Source organism: Rhinopithecus bieti, unplaced genomic scaffold (genome assembly GCF_001698545.2).
Source record: "Rhinopithecus bieti isolate Rb0 unplaced genomic scaffold, ASM169854v2 scaffold_44040, whole genome shotgun sequence".
In the NCBI taxonomy this organism is placed as follows: Eukaryota; Metazoa; Chordata; class Mammalia; order Primates; family Cercopithecidae; genus Rhinopithecus; species Rhinopithecus bieti.
In genome coordinates this window covers 1,273,664-1,285,186 of record NW_016819009.1, presented here as the reverse complement: position 1 = coordinate 1,285,186, position 11,523 = coordinate 1,273,664, and positions in this window count along the sequence as shown.

Sequence of the window (11,523 nt, the reverse complement as noted above, 5' to 3'; positions counted from 1 at the left end):
CCAGCCTGTGTCAAGATTATATAAAAGATGGTAGATGATGGCATATTGATAGTGTGCTCACTAAGAAAGGTAATTTGTCACTGTTAGCTTCCTCTTGCAAGTTATAAAACAAATTTCCAGTGGATTTTCTCCCTATTGTGAAGAAAAGTGTTTAATATTGTATAATGTATATTTATAATTGTTACTTTCCTTTTCATCATTTTATCTTACATTTATAGCTGTAACCTCTGGATAAGATCATTTTCATGAGTTGTGTCAGACCATTTTGAGGTGATTTGAGTGGCTGTGTTTGTACTGTGACCATCAGCTGTCTTCAGTGGCTTAATCCAAGTTAATCCAGTCACTATCTTTTCTTCAGTATTTCAGAACTGGGACTAAATTACTCTATTTACCTCAGTTTGAATAGTGAAAAAAGGTGCAATCTGAGCTTGGCTATATGAAAAAAAAAGTAGAGAGAGCCAGTCTATAGAGGTTGGTAAGCAAAATTGAAGTCACAAAGAAAAAGAAGCATGACAGAAAGCGTAATGTCTGAGTTTTCGATATTGCTCTTCTTTCTAGTTCTAGTTTCCCACAGTCCTGCTGCATTCCTGCCCTGGAGTTCCATGGAATACTTTGTAGGTATCCTTACCAAAATGTCTCATTTTAAAAAGTCATCCCAAGTGATTTTCTCTTACTTACACCTAAATTTTCAGGTAATGCAAGTCTTAACAATGTATGAATTCTTATAATATATAATTGATAAACTTCACAGCCTCAGATTGTTACAGGATCACTGGGGTGTAATTTTTCTGGCTGGAAACCTCTGTGGTTATGGTGCCTTTGCCCAAGTTTTTTGGTCCAGGAAGTATGAGGAACACAGACAAGTGAAAGGTGAAAGAAGAAGTTTTATTTAGTATTAGAACAGCTCAGAGGAGTGGGTAGTTCCTTTCTGTAGGCAGGTTGCCCTGTGGAGTGTTCAGCTTTCTGCAGAGAGGAGGCCCTGGAGAGGGTAGCTCTTCTCCATAGCAGGTTGTTGGGACATTTCTATAGGTTTCTGAAACTCTCAGTGAAGAGGGTAGCTCCTTTCTGCTCCCTGGTCTCTGCAGCTCTCAGCAGAGAGATTACACCTCTCTGCAGCTGGTCCTCCCATCATCTCCAGCTATCAGCAGAGAGGGTACTCCTCTCAGCAGCTGGTCTTCCAGTTCCATCATCTCTCTGCCCTCTTTGTCCTCTGGCCATCCTCTGCCCTGCTCTATTGAGTCCAGGGCTTTTATGGACCTCAAAGGGGAGGAGGCACCTGCCGATTGGCTCATGGGCAGCCAAGGGAGGGCAAGAATAGGCACCATGAGTTCCCATTCAAGTGAGGCAGGAGTAGCAGCCTAACCCCCATCCTTCAGCCCCTCCCTGGCCTGACAAAGGGGCCTTGCTGGGAACTCATCCCCTTCCACCTAGGAATAATCTGCTTGCCTGCTGTTATTCATAGTCCCAGGGTTGGAGCCAGTAGCAGAGAGAGGCCAGGTGGCAGGAGCAGACACCTCCAAGCCAGCAAGGACAAAGGTCTAGGGGGTGGCTGGGGTTGTCCTTTCTGGGGGCCCCCAAAGGTCCAGGCTGCAGAGATGTCCAGATCCTACATTCGGGAGGACACCCGCAGATGCACCCGTGGAGCTCCTGCCCTGACAACTTGGAATTGGTTCCTGCTTGTCCCCAGATCCTGCTTGCTCCATGGAGTGGGAGGCACAGATTTCCAGCCATGGGTTGGGCTGTTGCAGCTACATCCAGGAGGGCGGATCCTGCTTGCTCCTGGCCCCCTGCAAGAGCACAGGGAGTCTCAGATCCACAGCCTCCATTTGGGCAGCTATAGCCCTGCCCAGCAAAGTTGGGGCTCCCACCAACACCATGGAGTCTGCTGTCCCAGCCATGCCTCCCTGCTGCAGCCAGCATGATAGCAGCAGCCAGTGCCATCAAGATTGGATGAAAATCCCAGTTAATATTTAGCTCATGGTCTTTATCTCTTTTGTCCCTTGTCTTTTGAACAAACATTCTTAGGACATGGCCATCATCATACATCTTTCCTACTTTACCTCTTACTCTTCAGTCCTTGGGCTTCAATCTCTATAATTACAATTAATAAATATTGAAAATATTGCATTACTGCAGGCTTTCATATAAACTTCAACTTCTTTATTAGAGCTTGTTTTAGCGTGCAGCATATGGCCTTTGAATGTACCATCGGTGGATTTTGATTGTGATGTTTAACAAAGTATTAGTTAAGTCTACTTGGTTTTTAGTGTTGTTCATGTCTTGTGTTTCCTTGTGGATCTTCTTTACAGTCATTCTATCCATTGTTAAAAGTGGGGTATTCAAAGCCCTAGTTTTTATTATTGAACTGTCTATTTTTTCATTCAATTCTGTCTGTTTTTCCTTCATGCATTTTGGGACTCTGTTGTTAGGTTTACATGTAATTTTATACATCTCTGGTATATTGATCATTTTATTATTATAAAAGATCTCTCTTGATGTCTTATAATAGCTTACTTTTATTTTGAACTTTTTCATTTGACACAAATGTTGCTTGTTCGGCTTTCTTATGTTGCTGTTTGCGTGATACAACTTGTTACCTCCTTTTAGTTTTAACCTGTTTGAATTTTGAATTTAAAGTGTGTCTCCTGTATACAACACTTAATTGGATTTAAAAAAAAAAAAAAAAACTCTGATGACCACTGATTTTTGTTTTGATTGTTTAATCCACTCCCATTAAATGTTATTATCGATATAGTTTTTTTTTTTTTTTTTTTTTTTTTTTTTTTTTTTTTTTTTTTTGAGACAGAGTCTCACTCTGTCACCCAGGCTGGAGTGCAGGGGCCGGATCTCAGCTCGCTGAAAGCTCCGACTCCCGGGTTTAGGCCATTCTCCTGCCTCAGCCTTCCGAGTAGCTGGGACTACAGGCGCCCGCCACCTCGCCCAGCTAGTTTTTTGTATTTTTTAGTAGAGACGGGGTTTCACCCTGTTAGCCAGGATGGTCTCGATCTCCTGACCTCGTGATCCGCCCGTCTCGGCCTCCCAAAGTACATTTTTTTTTTTTTTTTTTTTTTTTTTTTTTTTGAGACAGAGTCTCACTCTGTCACCCAGGCTGGAGTGCAGGGGCCGGATCTCAGCTCGCTGAAAGCTCCGACTCCCGGGTTTAGGCCATTCTCCTGCCTCAGCCTTCCGAGTAGCTGGGACTACAGGCGCCCGCCACCTCGCCCAGCTAGTTTTTTGTATTTTTTAGTAGAGACGGGGTTTCACCCTGTTAGCCAGGATGGTCTCGATCTCCTGACCTCGTGATCCGCCCGTCTCGGCCTCCCAAAGTGCTGGGATTACAGGCTTGAGCCACCGCGCCCGGCCGATATAGTTAAATTTACATCTGTCATCTTACTTTTGTTTCCTCTATGTTGCATGGTTTTTTTACCTTGATGTTTTCCTATTTCTGCTTTAGTGCTTTCACTTCCCTCAAGTGAATATTTTATAGTTCAATTATTTATTTCCTTTCTTGATTATTTTACAATATATTTTTGAGCATTTCTGTAATGACTAATCTAGGGCTTTCTATATACATCTTAACTGACAGAATCTAGTTTACATTTATACTAATTTAATTTCAACTAAAAATAGAAAGTTACATTTCTGTAGCCCTATTTCTCTTCTCCTTTGCATGTTAATTTTGCTATATTTATTACTTCTATATATGCTATAATCTAATAATACATTGTTATATTTATTACTTCATATAATAATATATATGTTAAAGAAGCTGAGAGAAGAAATAACAAATATATATTTATTGATTTTGTTATATAAACCTTATTATTCCCCACTTCCGATTTTCTTTATTTGGTCTGGTGTCTTTAGTTATAGTCTGGTGTTGTTTCTATATTCCAATACTGCTTTGCTTGCTATCACAATGTGTATTATGTTCCTACATGTTATATGCTCAGCAACGCTTTTGTTGACATATTATCTGCATTATAAATCAGTTAGGAAAAAAAATTCATTTATTGTTTTTTATATTTACATAATTACCTTTAACAGTGATCTTTATTGTTTCAGGTGGATTTAAAGTACCATCTTGAATCACTAGCTGCTACCGTCCTAAAGAACTTGAAAAAATATTTTTTGATAGGTGGATCTGCTAGCAATTAATTCTATCAGCTTTTGTTTATCTTGGATTGTCTTTTCATTTATTTTATCCTGGAATGTCATTTATTTGCCTTTACTTTTGAAAGTTAGTTTTGGGGCTATGAGTTTCTTTATAAGTAATTTGTTCTTTCAGTACGTTGAGTATGAAATTCTGCTCTCTACCATTTCTGATAAGGTGTTAGATGTTAATCTCATTGTGATTTCATTGTACCTGACAAATCATTTTTCTCTTGCTGTCTTCAAAATTTCCTTTTGTTTTTCACTTTCAGCATTTTGCTATGATATGTAAAGTCACATTTTTGTATGTATACAGAAACCTTTGTTTTTACATCCTTCATCCTCCCACCACAGTCTAGACTGTGACTCACGCGGCTGAACCTCTATGTCCTTGCAAATCCATTACTGGTAACTTAGTGGCCTGCCATGTGCCCTCTGATTACACACCCTCTCCTGCTAAAATAATAATTTTTTTTATTTTATGTTCTCACTTTCTTTTTTTTTTTTTTTGGCTCCTATATAACTATTCTTAAGCAGTGTTTTGCTTTTGATACTCATTTTGAACATTAAATGAATAGATTCACACTCTGTGAATTCCTCTGTGGCTTCTATTTAATTAAATGTTTAGATTTGTAGATATATTCACGTAAAAATGTATAGTTTCCAATTCATTATCCATCATATGTACTAATCTATTGTTTCACTTTACTACCCTTATTAATTGTACATTTGATAGAGATGTTTTCAAAGTTTCATATTATTCCTTTTTACAAGAAGTTGCTTTAAATAATCTTGTACTGTTTCCCAGCTCACGTGCTCAAGATTTGCTCAAAGGGTTATATTCATGAGTGCAGTTTCTGAGATATAAGATATATAATATTTGTGTTGAACTTCACTAGTCATCTTAGCCAGGATCCTTTAGAAATCAGAGCCTAAGGCGATGATTACAATATTAACATTCTAGGTAATCTGTGCAAACCCTAGGCAGTTATGATAAAGGCAAAAGATTGTGAGGTAAACAGTGATTGCAGATAATACCTACCCTATTGTCTACTGTTTTAAAAATGTGGCAGAAATTCATAGCAGATGTCTCAGTGAGCATGTTCTTTGTAAATTCTGTAGGAGTTTAAAAGAGAACTACATCTTAGAGTATATGTGGTAATCCTCTCACCAAGAATACATAAAAGATTCTGCTACTTCACAACATCATCAGTTTTTTAAAATCCACTTTACTTTTGCTAGTCTAGTGAATATAACATAATTTCTCAATATTATTTAATTTCATTTCAGTAATTAGGATGGTCCACTTGCCTTTACCATAAAATACTTATCATATATTTTCTCCTTATTTGTGGATTTTTAATCTTTTTTCCATTGACATAATGATATATTTATTTTAGTTCTCTAAAACTTTTCACTGTATTCATTACAAAATATTTTATACATGACTTGACTTTCACTTCATAAAATGCTTTATTAGGAAAATGTACAGTTTGCAATAATGACCTTGGCTTTTTTTTCTGTGAATAAAAAATTTGATTTTCATGCATTTCTAAGTTAGGGAATTTTCTTTTCCTTTTTTTGAGACAGGGTTTCGCTCTGTCACCCAGGATGGAATGCAGTGGCAAGACCACAGCTCACTGCCTCAACCTTGTGGCCTCAAGAGATTCTTTTACCTCAGTCTCTGAGGTGCTGCGATTATAGGGCGCACCACTGTGCCTGGCTTAAGTTAGTTTTAAAAATATTTTCTTTACGGATATGTAGAGGATAGCCACTAGTTTAATACAAGTCATTTAAATATAGGATTCCTTTTGTTGTTCTTGTTGTTATTGCGTTTTTGTTTTTGTGTTTTGGTTTTTGTTTGTTTGTTTGAGACAGAGTCTTTCTCTGTTGCCCAGGTTGGAGTGCAGTGGAGCGACCTCAGCTCACTGCAATCCCCACCTCCTGGGTTCAAGTGATTCTCCAGCCTCGGCCTCCCGGAGTACTTGGGATTACAGGTGCCCACCACCACACCCAGCTAATTTTTGTGTTTTTACCAGAGACAGGGTTTTACGATGTTGGCCAGGCTGGTCTCAAACTCCTGATCTCAGGTGATCCGCCTGCCTTGGTCTCCCAAAATGTTGGGATTATAGGCGTGAGCCACCACACTCAGCCACAATTCCCATTTTTGTAAAGAAACTATGCAGTTTACCCTTGAACAACATGGAGACTGAGGCTTCCAACACTCTGTGCTTTTGAAAATCATGTATAATTTTTGACTGTCAAAAAATTAATAATAGCCTTCTGTTGACCAGCAGCCTTACTGATAACATAAACAGTAGATTAACACTTATTTGGTGTATTAAATGTAATTATAAATATATTACGTTCTTACAATAAGTAAGGTAGAAAATTGTTATTAAGAAACTCATAAGAAAGGAAAATATATTTACTACTCATTAAATGGAAGTGGATCATCATAAAGGTCTTCATTTGCATCTTCATGTTGAGTATGTTGAGGAGGAAGAGGAGAGTTTGGTCTTGCTATCTCAGGGTTAGCAGAGACTGAAGAAATTTTTCATGTAAATGAACCTGTGCAATTCAAACTTGTGTTGTTCAAGGGTCACCTGTGTGTGTGTGTGTGTGTGTGTATGTACATATATATGTATTCAGTTTTCTTCATGATATTAGTAATCATATTTAAAATACACATTATCAAGACAAGTAGAGAAAACTATCTCTCTGAGTTTGTTATAATTTTACATAGGTATTTAATGGATAAGATCATTGTTTTTGATACTAAACAGAATGATATTTAACTTAATTGGAAGTCTACACCTTCAGCTTGAGATAATTAACAGTCTAATCACAGTTTCTGAGGATGAAGAAGCTTGTCTAAGGTGGGGGATAAATCACCTCACAAAGCAAAATCTTCATTATATCTGCATCAGAATTAACAGTCATTCAAATTATGGCTGGCATTTCAGGACTGCTTCATGCTCCAACCCCCTTTATATATTGGACAATTATATCTGAATACTATGTTATATTCCTATGACATTAATCTTTATCAGATTTTCTAAACCAAATAAAATGTAGTGCTTGAATAGAAAAAATAATTTATCCACTATGCAAAACAAATGACTCATACAGAGCTACTAAATAGCTGTATTCTTGATAATAAAAATGATTCTGTAATTAACACTAGCAGTTAGGTAAACAAAAGTTTATTTACCTGATATAATTCTGTATAAAATTCTCATTGTGAAAGGCTTCTATTTTAAAATAATTCTATTTACTGGAATTTTAGAAAGCCTTGATAAGGTAAATGAACTTACTTCAAATGTGTAAATGTTCAATTCATAAGAAACAAGAGCTACTACATGATTAGTAGAAATATAAAAAGTCCTGAAAAGAATGATGAAAATTACATTTTATACAATTTTGACTTTAATTTTTAGTTAAAAAAAGGAGTAAAGACAAACTGACACATGTCAAACTTCAACATGTAAAAATACACAGTGATCAAGAACGAAAAGCCTATTGTATGATTAATATGATTAGTACAAATATGAAGACTATTATTGCATTTTAATATCTATCCAAGTTTTCTACTTACTGGTATATGATTCACTTGATGGTATTGAGGAACCATCCTAAAAGAAAAAGAATTAAATATACCTCTATCTATCTATCTATCTATCTATCTATCTATCTATCTATCTTTTTTTATATACATGATTATATCTTGCAAGCTTCCAAAAATTCCATTAATCAAGATTGCTCATTAAAACATACTTGCTTTGTGAAAAATATATAGACCTATAATAAAATGATTATATAATGACCTTCCTATTGACTATTGACCAATACATTACAACACATAATTGGGCATGAAAATCATCAAAAGGAATCAAGGAATTCATCCTTTTTAGTTTTTACTATTATTTCCCTAACTATTGTACTTGATTAGTTTTATTCCAATAGCAGTATTTTAAGAGAAGGGATACTTCTATTCTAGAACTGGACTGTACAATATGAGAGTCCTTAACCACATATAACTATTTTTCTTTAAACTAAATATAAATACATATAATTTTAAACTTGCATTCTCATCCACAATAGCCACATTTCAACTGCTTAACAGCCACATGTGGCTAATGGCTACTATAATGGATGGAGAATATACAGATCTTTCCATTATTGCAGAAAATTCTGTTGGATACCACTACTTTAAAAGCAACAAATTACAGTGGTAAAAGTTAAACTGGTTATGAAAGTGCCAGAAAAAAATGACAATGTAAGAAGGCAATATATTTAAGTGATTAAGAAACCAGACGTTAAAGTAGGATATATAAGTTTTATTCTTGCTGCACACTTACTAAATGCAGAACATTGGGAAAATCACTTGATTCCTCTAAGCGTTAATTTATTCACTGAAAAAATGAGCCTCAAATTATCTATAGCAAGCTACTGAAAGGGTTAATTAAAATAATGTATGCAGAATGCTTAGTGAATTGCTAAATCACTAGTGGACACTCAATAAAGAGTTCTTACTATTTATTAATATAATTTATTAAAATTTATTCACAATATCACAAGACATATGATATGGCAGGAGTAGAGGTGCTTCTAAAAGTCAATGAAGTCATAACCAAGACACAGTCATCGTCATAGAATCCTCATAAGAAGTAGTTCTATATTGCAATATACATCAAAATATTTGTTTAAAAATTTCTGGATTTCCATTAATTAAATTTTTACTAATTTGTAAGCTTTTCATTTTAAATTTGTAGTAATATTTAAAATACAAGTTAAGAGAAAGCATATAGATATATTCTCTTATTTAACTATAGTGCGTTACAGACAAAGCCACACTTTTGTTGATTCATAGCTTGATCTCAGAGATCAGGTTGGAATGAATAATTGTTTTGTGCTGAGATGGACAGCCTACTCTATTAAACTTAGAACTAGAAAGAAAAGATATTTTAATCCCTCTTTCTATCTTCTCTCTCCTTGTATATCTTCCTGCACTTCTTTTCCTTTCTCCTGGAGATGTTCTAACTTTATTAATATCTCTTTAAACGTAGTGCACTCACTTGGCCATGATTTCCCAAATAAAATGTTCATAGAATAAAATGAAAAAAAAAAAAATCTTTTCTTAACCTGGTAATAATACGGAGATAAACTACAATTAGTACTATTTATTGAATATTTAATGTGTGATAGGCTCGTTGGAAACTTAGTTGACCATTTGATCAAATTAAGCACAACTGTGATGGGGTTGGAAATAAAATCTTGAATGCTTTAATAACAAGCACATTGTTGACCATAGATAAGAAGTTCTCATGCTCTTTCATGGATGTCAGGGACCCGGAATGTTATAACCATGTCTTCAAAACACACACATTGTTAAATGAAAGTAATGTGTATATAATATAGACAATAGAAAGTAAACAGTGAATCTTCATGCTGCTTCCAGTTTTCTGGCCCTTCACCTCTGAATTAATGACTGTGATATCAGGTGTTTCTGGTTATTTATTTCCAGCATAAAACTTGTGTTTGTATATATCTGATATTTTACAGTTTGCCTATATTTTCTAAATTTTCAAAGTGTTAATAGTTAAGACATTATCTAATTAAATTTATCAAAGGATTCCAAAGCTGTATTTAGAGTAATATATATTGCATTAATATTTTTATTATAAAACAATGATAAAATTGTATCAATTTGATTATTCAATATAACTACAAAATGAATAATGATTTAAACCTAAGGAAAATATTAAAGTAAGAAGTTTTAAAAGATTTATAAACATTAAAATTTTAAATTTATAATTATACATTTCAAAATGAGGTAAATAAATCAATATTATATTGATATTTGATCAAATATTTGGATTAGAGCCCTAGAAGGATTTTAAAGTATATATATAAAATACAATATTATAAATCCAAATAAAAATAGTTAATATTAATTAAGAGGAAATTGACAATCTCTAAAACCACAGGCATATGTTTTTAAATTAACCATACCACAAAGTACTCATATTACTGTCATAACTAAATTACATTTTGAAATATCTTTGGTATAAAATGTCGTAGGTAAAACAAACTAACGTTTATTATTTTAAGTGAATGACAATAGAAAAAGAATCTTGACATGATATCCATATCAAACGAACAAAGTAATGCTCCTTTCTGCAAAAAAAAAAATTTATTTTAATCATTAACTTTACTTTTACACTTTATTCCCTAATGTAAGTCTGACATTATATTAAACCAGCCTAAAAAAAATATATATAATCTTTAAAGATCCCAACAATTATCCAAATGTTGTGCTATTAAATGTCTAATGATAGAAAAAAAAAAAAAAATGAGGCAGATTTTCTAATTATAAATGATATTTTTAAAGATTCTATTTAGAGTACACAATATTCTAGAAAAATTAATATCAAATAGATAAATATAAATTGTAGAAAATAAAAAAATTATCAAAATAAAAATTAAATTAGCAAAACATAAAACTCTGACAGAAAATAATATGAACATTAAATAATTATCAGATAAGAACTTATAAAATTATAAAATGGACTATTTCACAAACGCTAAAATATTATACAAAATAAAGCCTTACTAACTTTGTCAGAAATCTAAATGATCACCTTAAATACTAACTAAGCAAAAAAAATTTCACAAAAATTTTATATTCAAAAAAGAGAGAAAAAAAATATGATAAACTAACTAAATACTAAATATCCAAATAAAAAATACTTAGAAAAAATTTATATATATCAAATAGGAAAAAAATAATAAGAAACACCAAACTTAAATTGTTAACCAAACTCAATAGAATATCAGGCAATAACTAATACTTCTAATTTCTAAAAATTAAACACCAAACTCTGAAAATATACAATAGATTAGTACTGGTTGGCAATCAACAATCTGGGACTCGATTACGCATAGATCGCGGAGAAACTATTGATATACAACATAAGAAAAGTAATATGTCCAGAAAGTAAGAACTGCCCTAACATATTCAATAAATATAAAATTATCCAATCATTCAGGAATCATCATTGGCAACCGTCAATATCCACATTACAACACGCATTGCTCAATTCTGAAGGCCAAAAGCTTCTTTGACAAAACACAAGAGTTGATCAATAAACTTCTCTCTGTAAAACAATTGCTAGAAGAAATGCTACATCTTCTCCTTGTCTCACCATTCTCACTATAATCGATGATTTTCTTCTTATTATAGTCTCCTCATCAGATTCCCATTACACAGGAACAGTCACAACTGAGAACACACCTTGAAGTTAGAGCCACAAATCCAACACTACTATCCACTGTTTATACTATATAAATGTCTTAGCCTGTCGATTA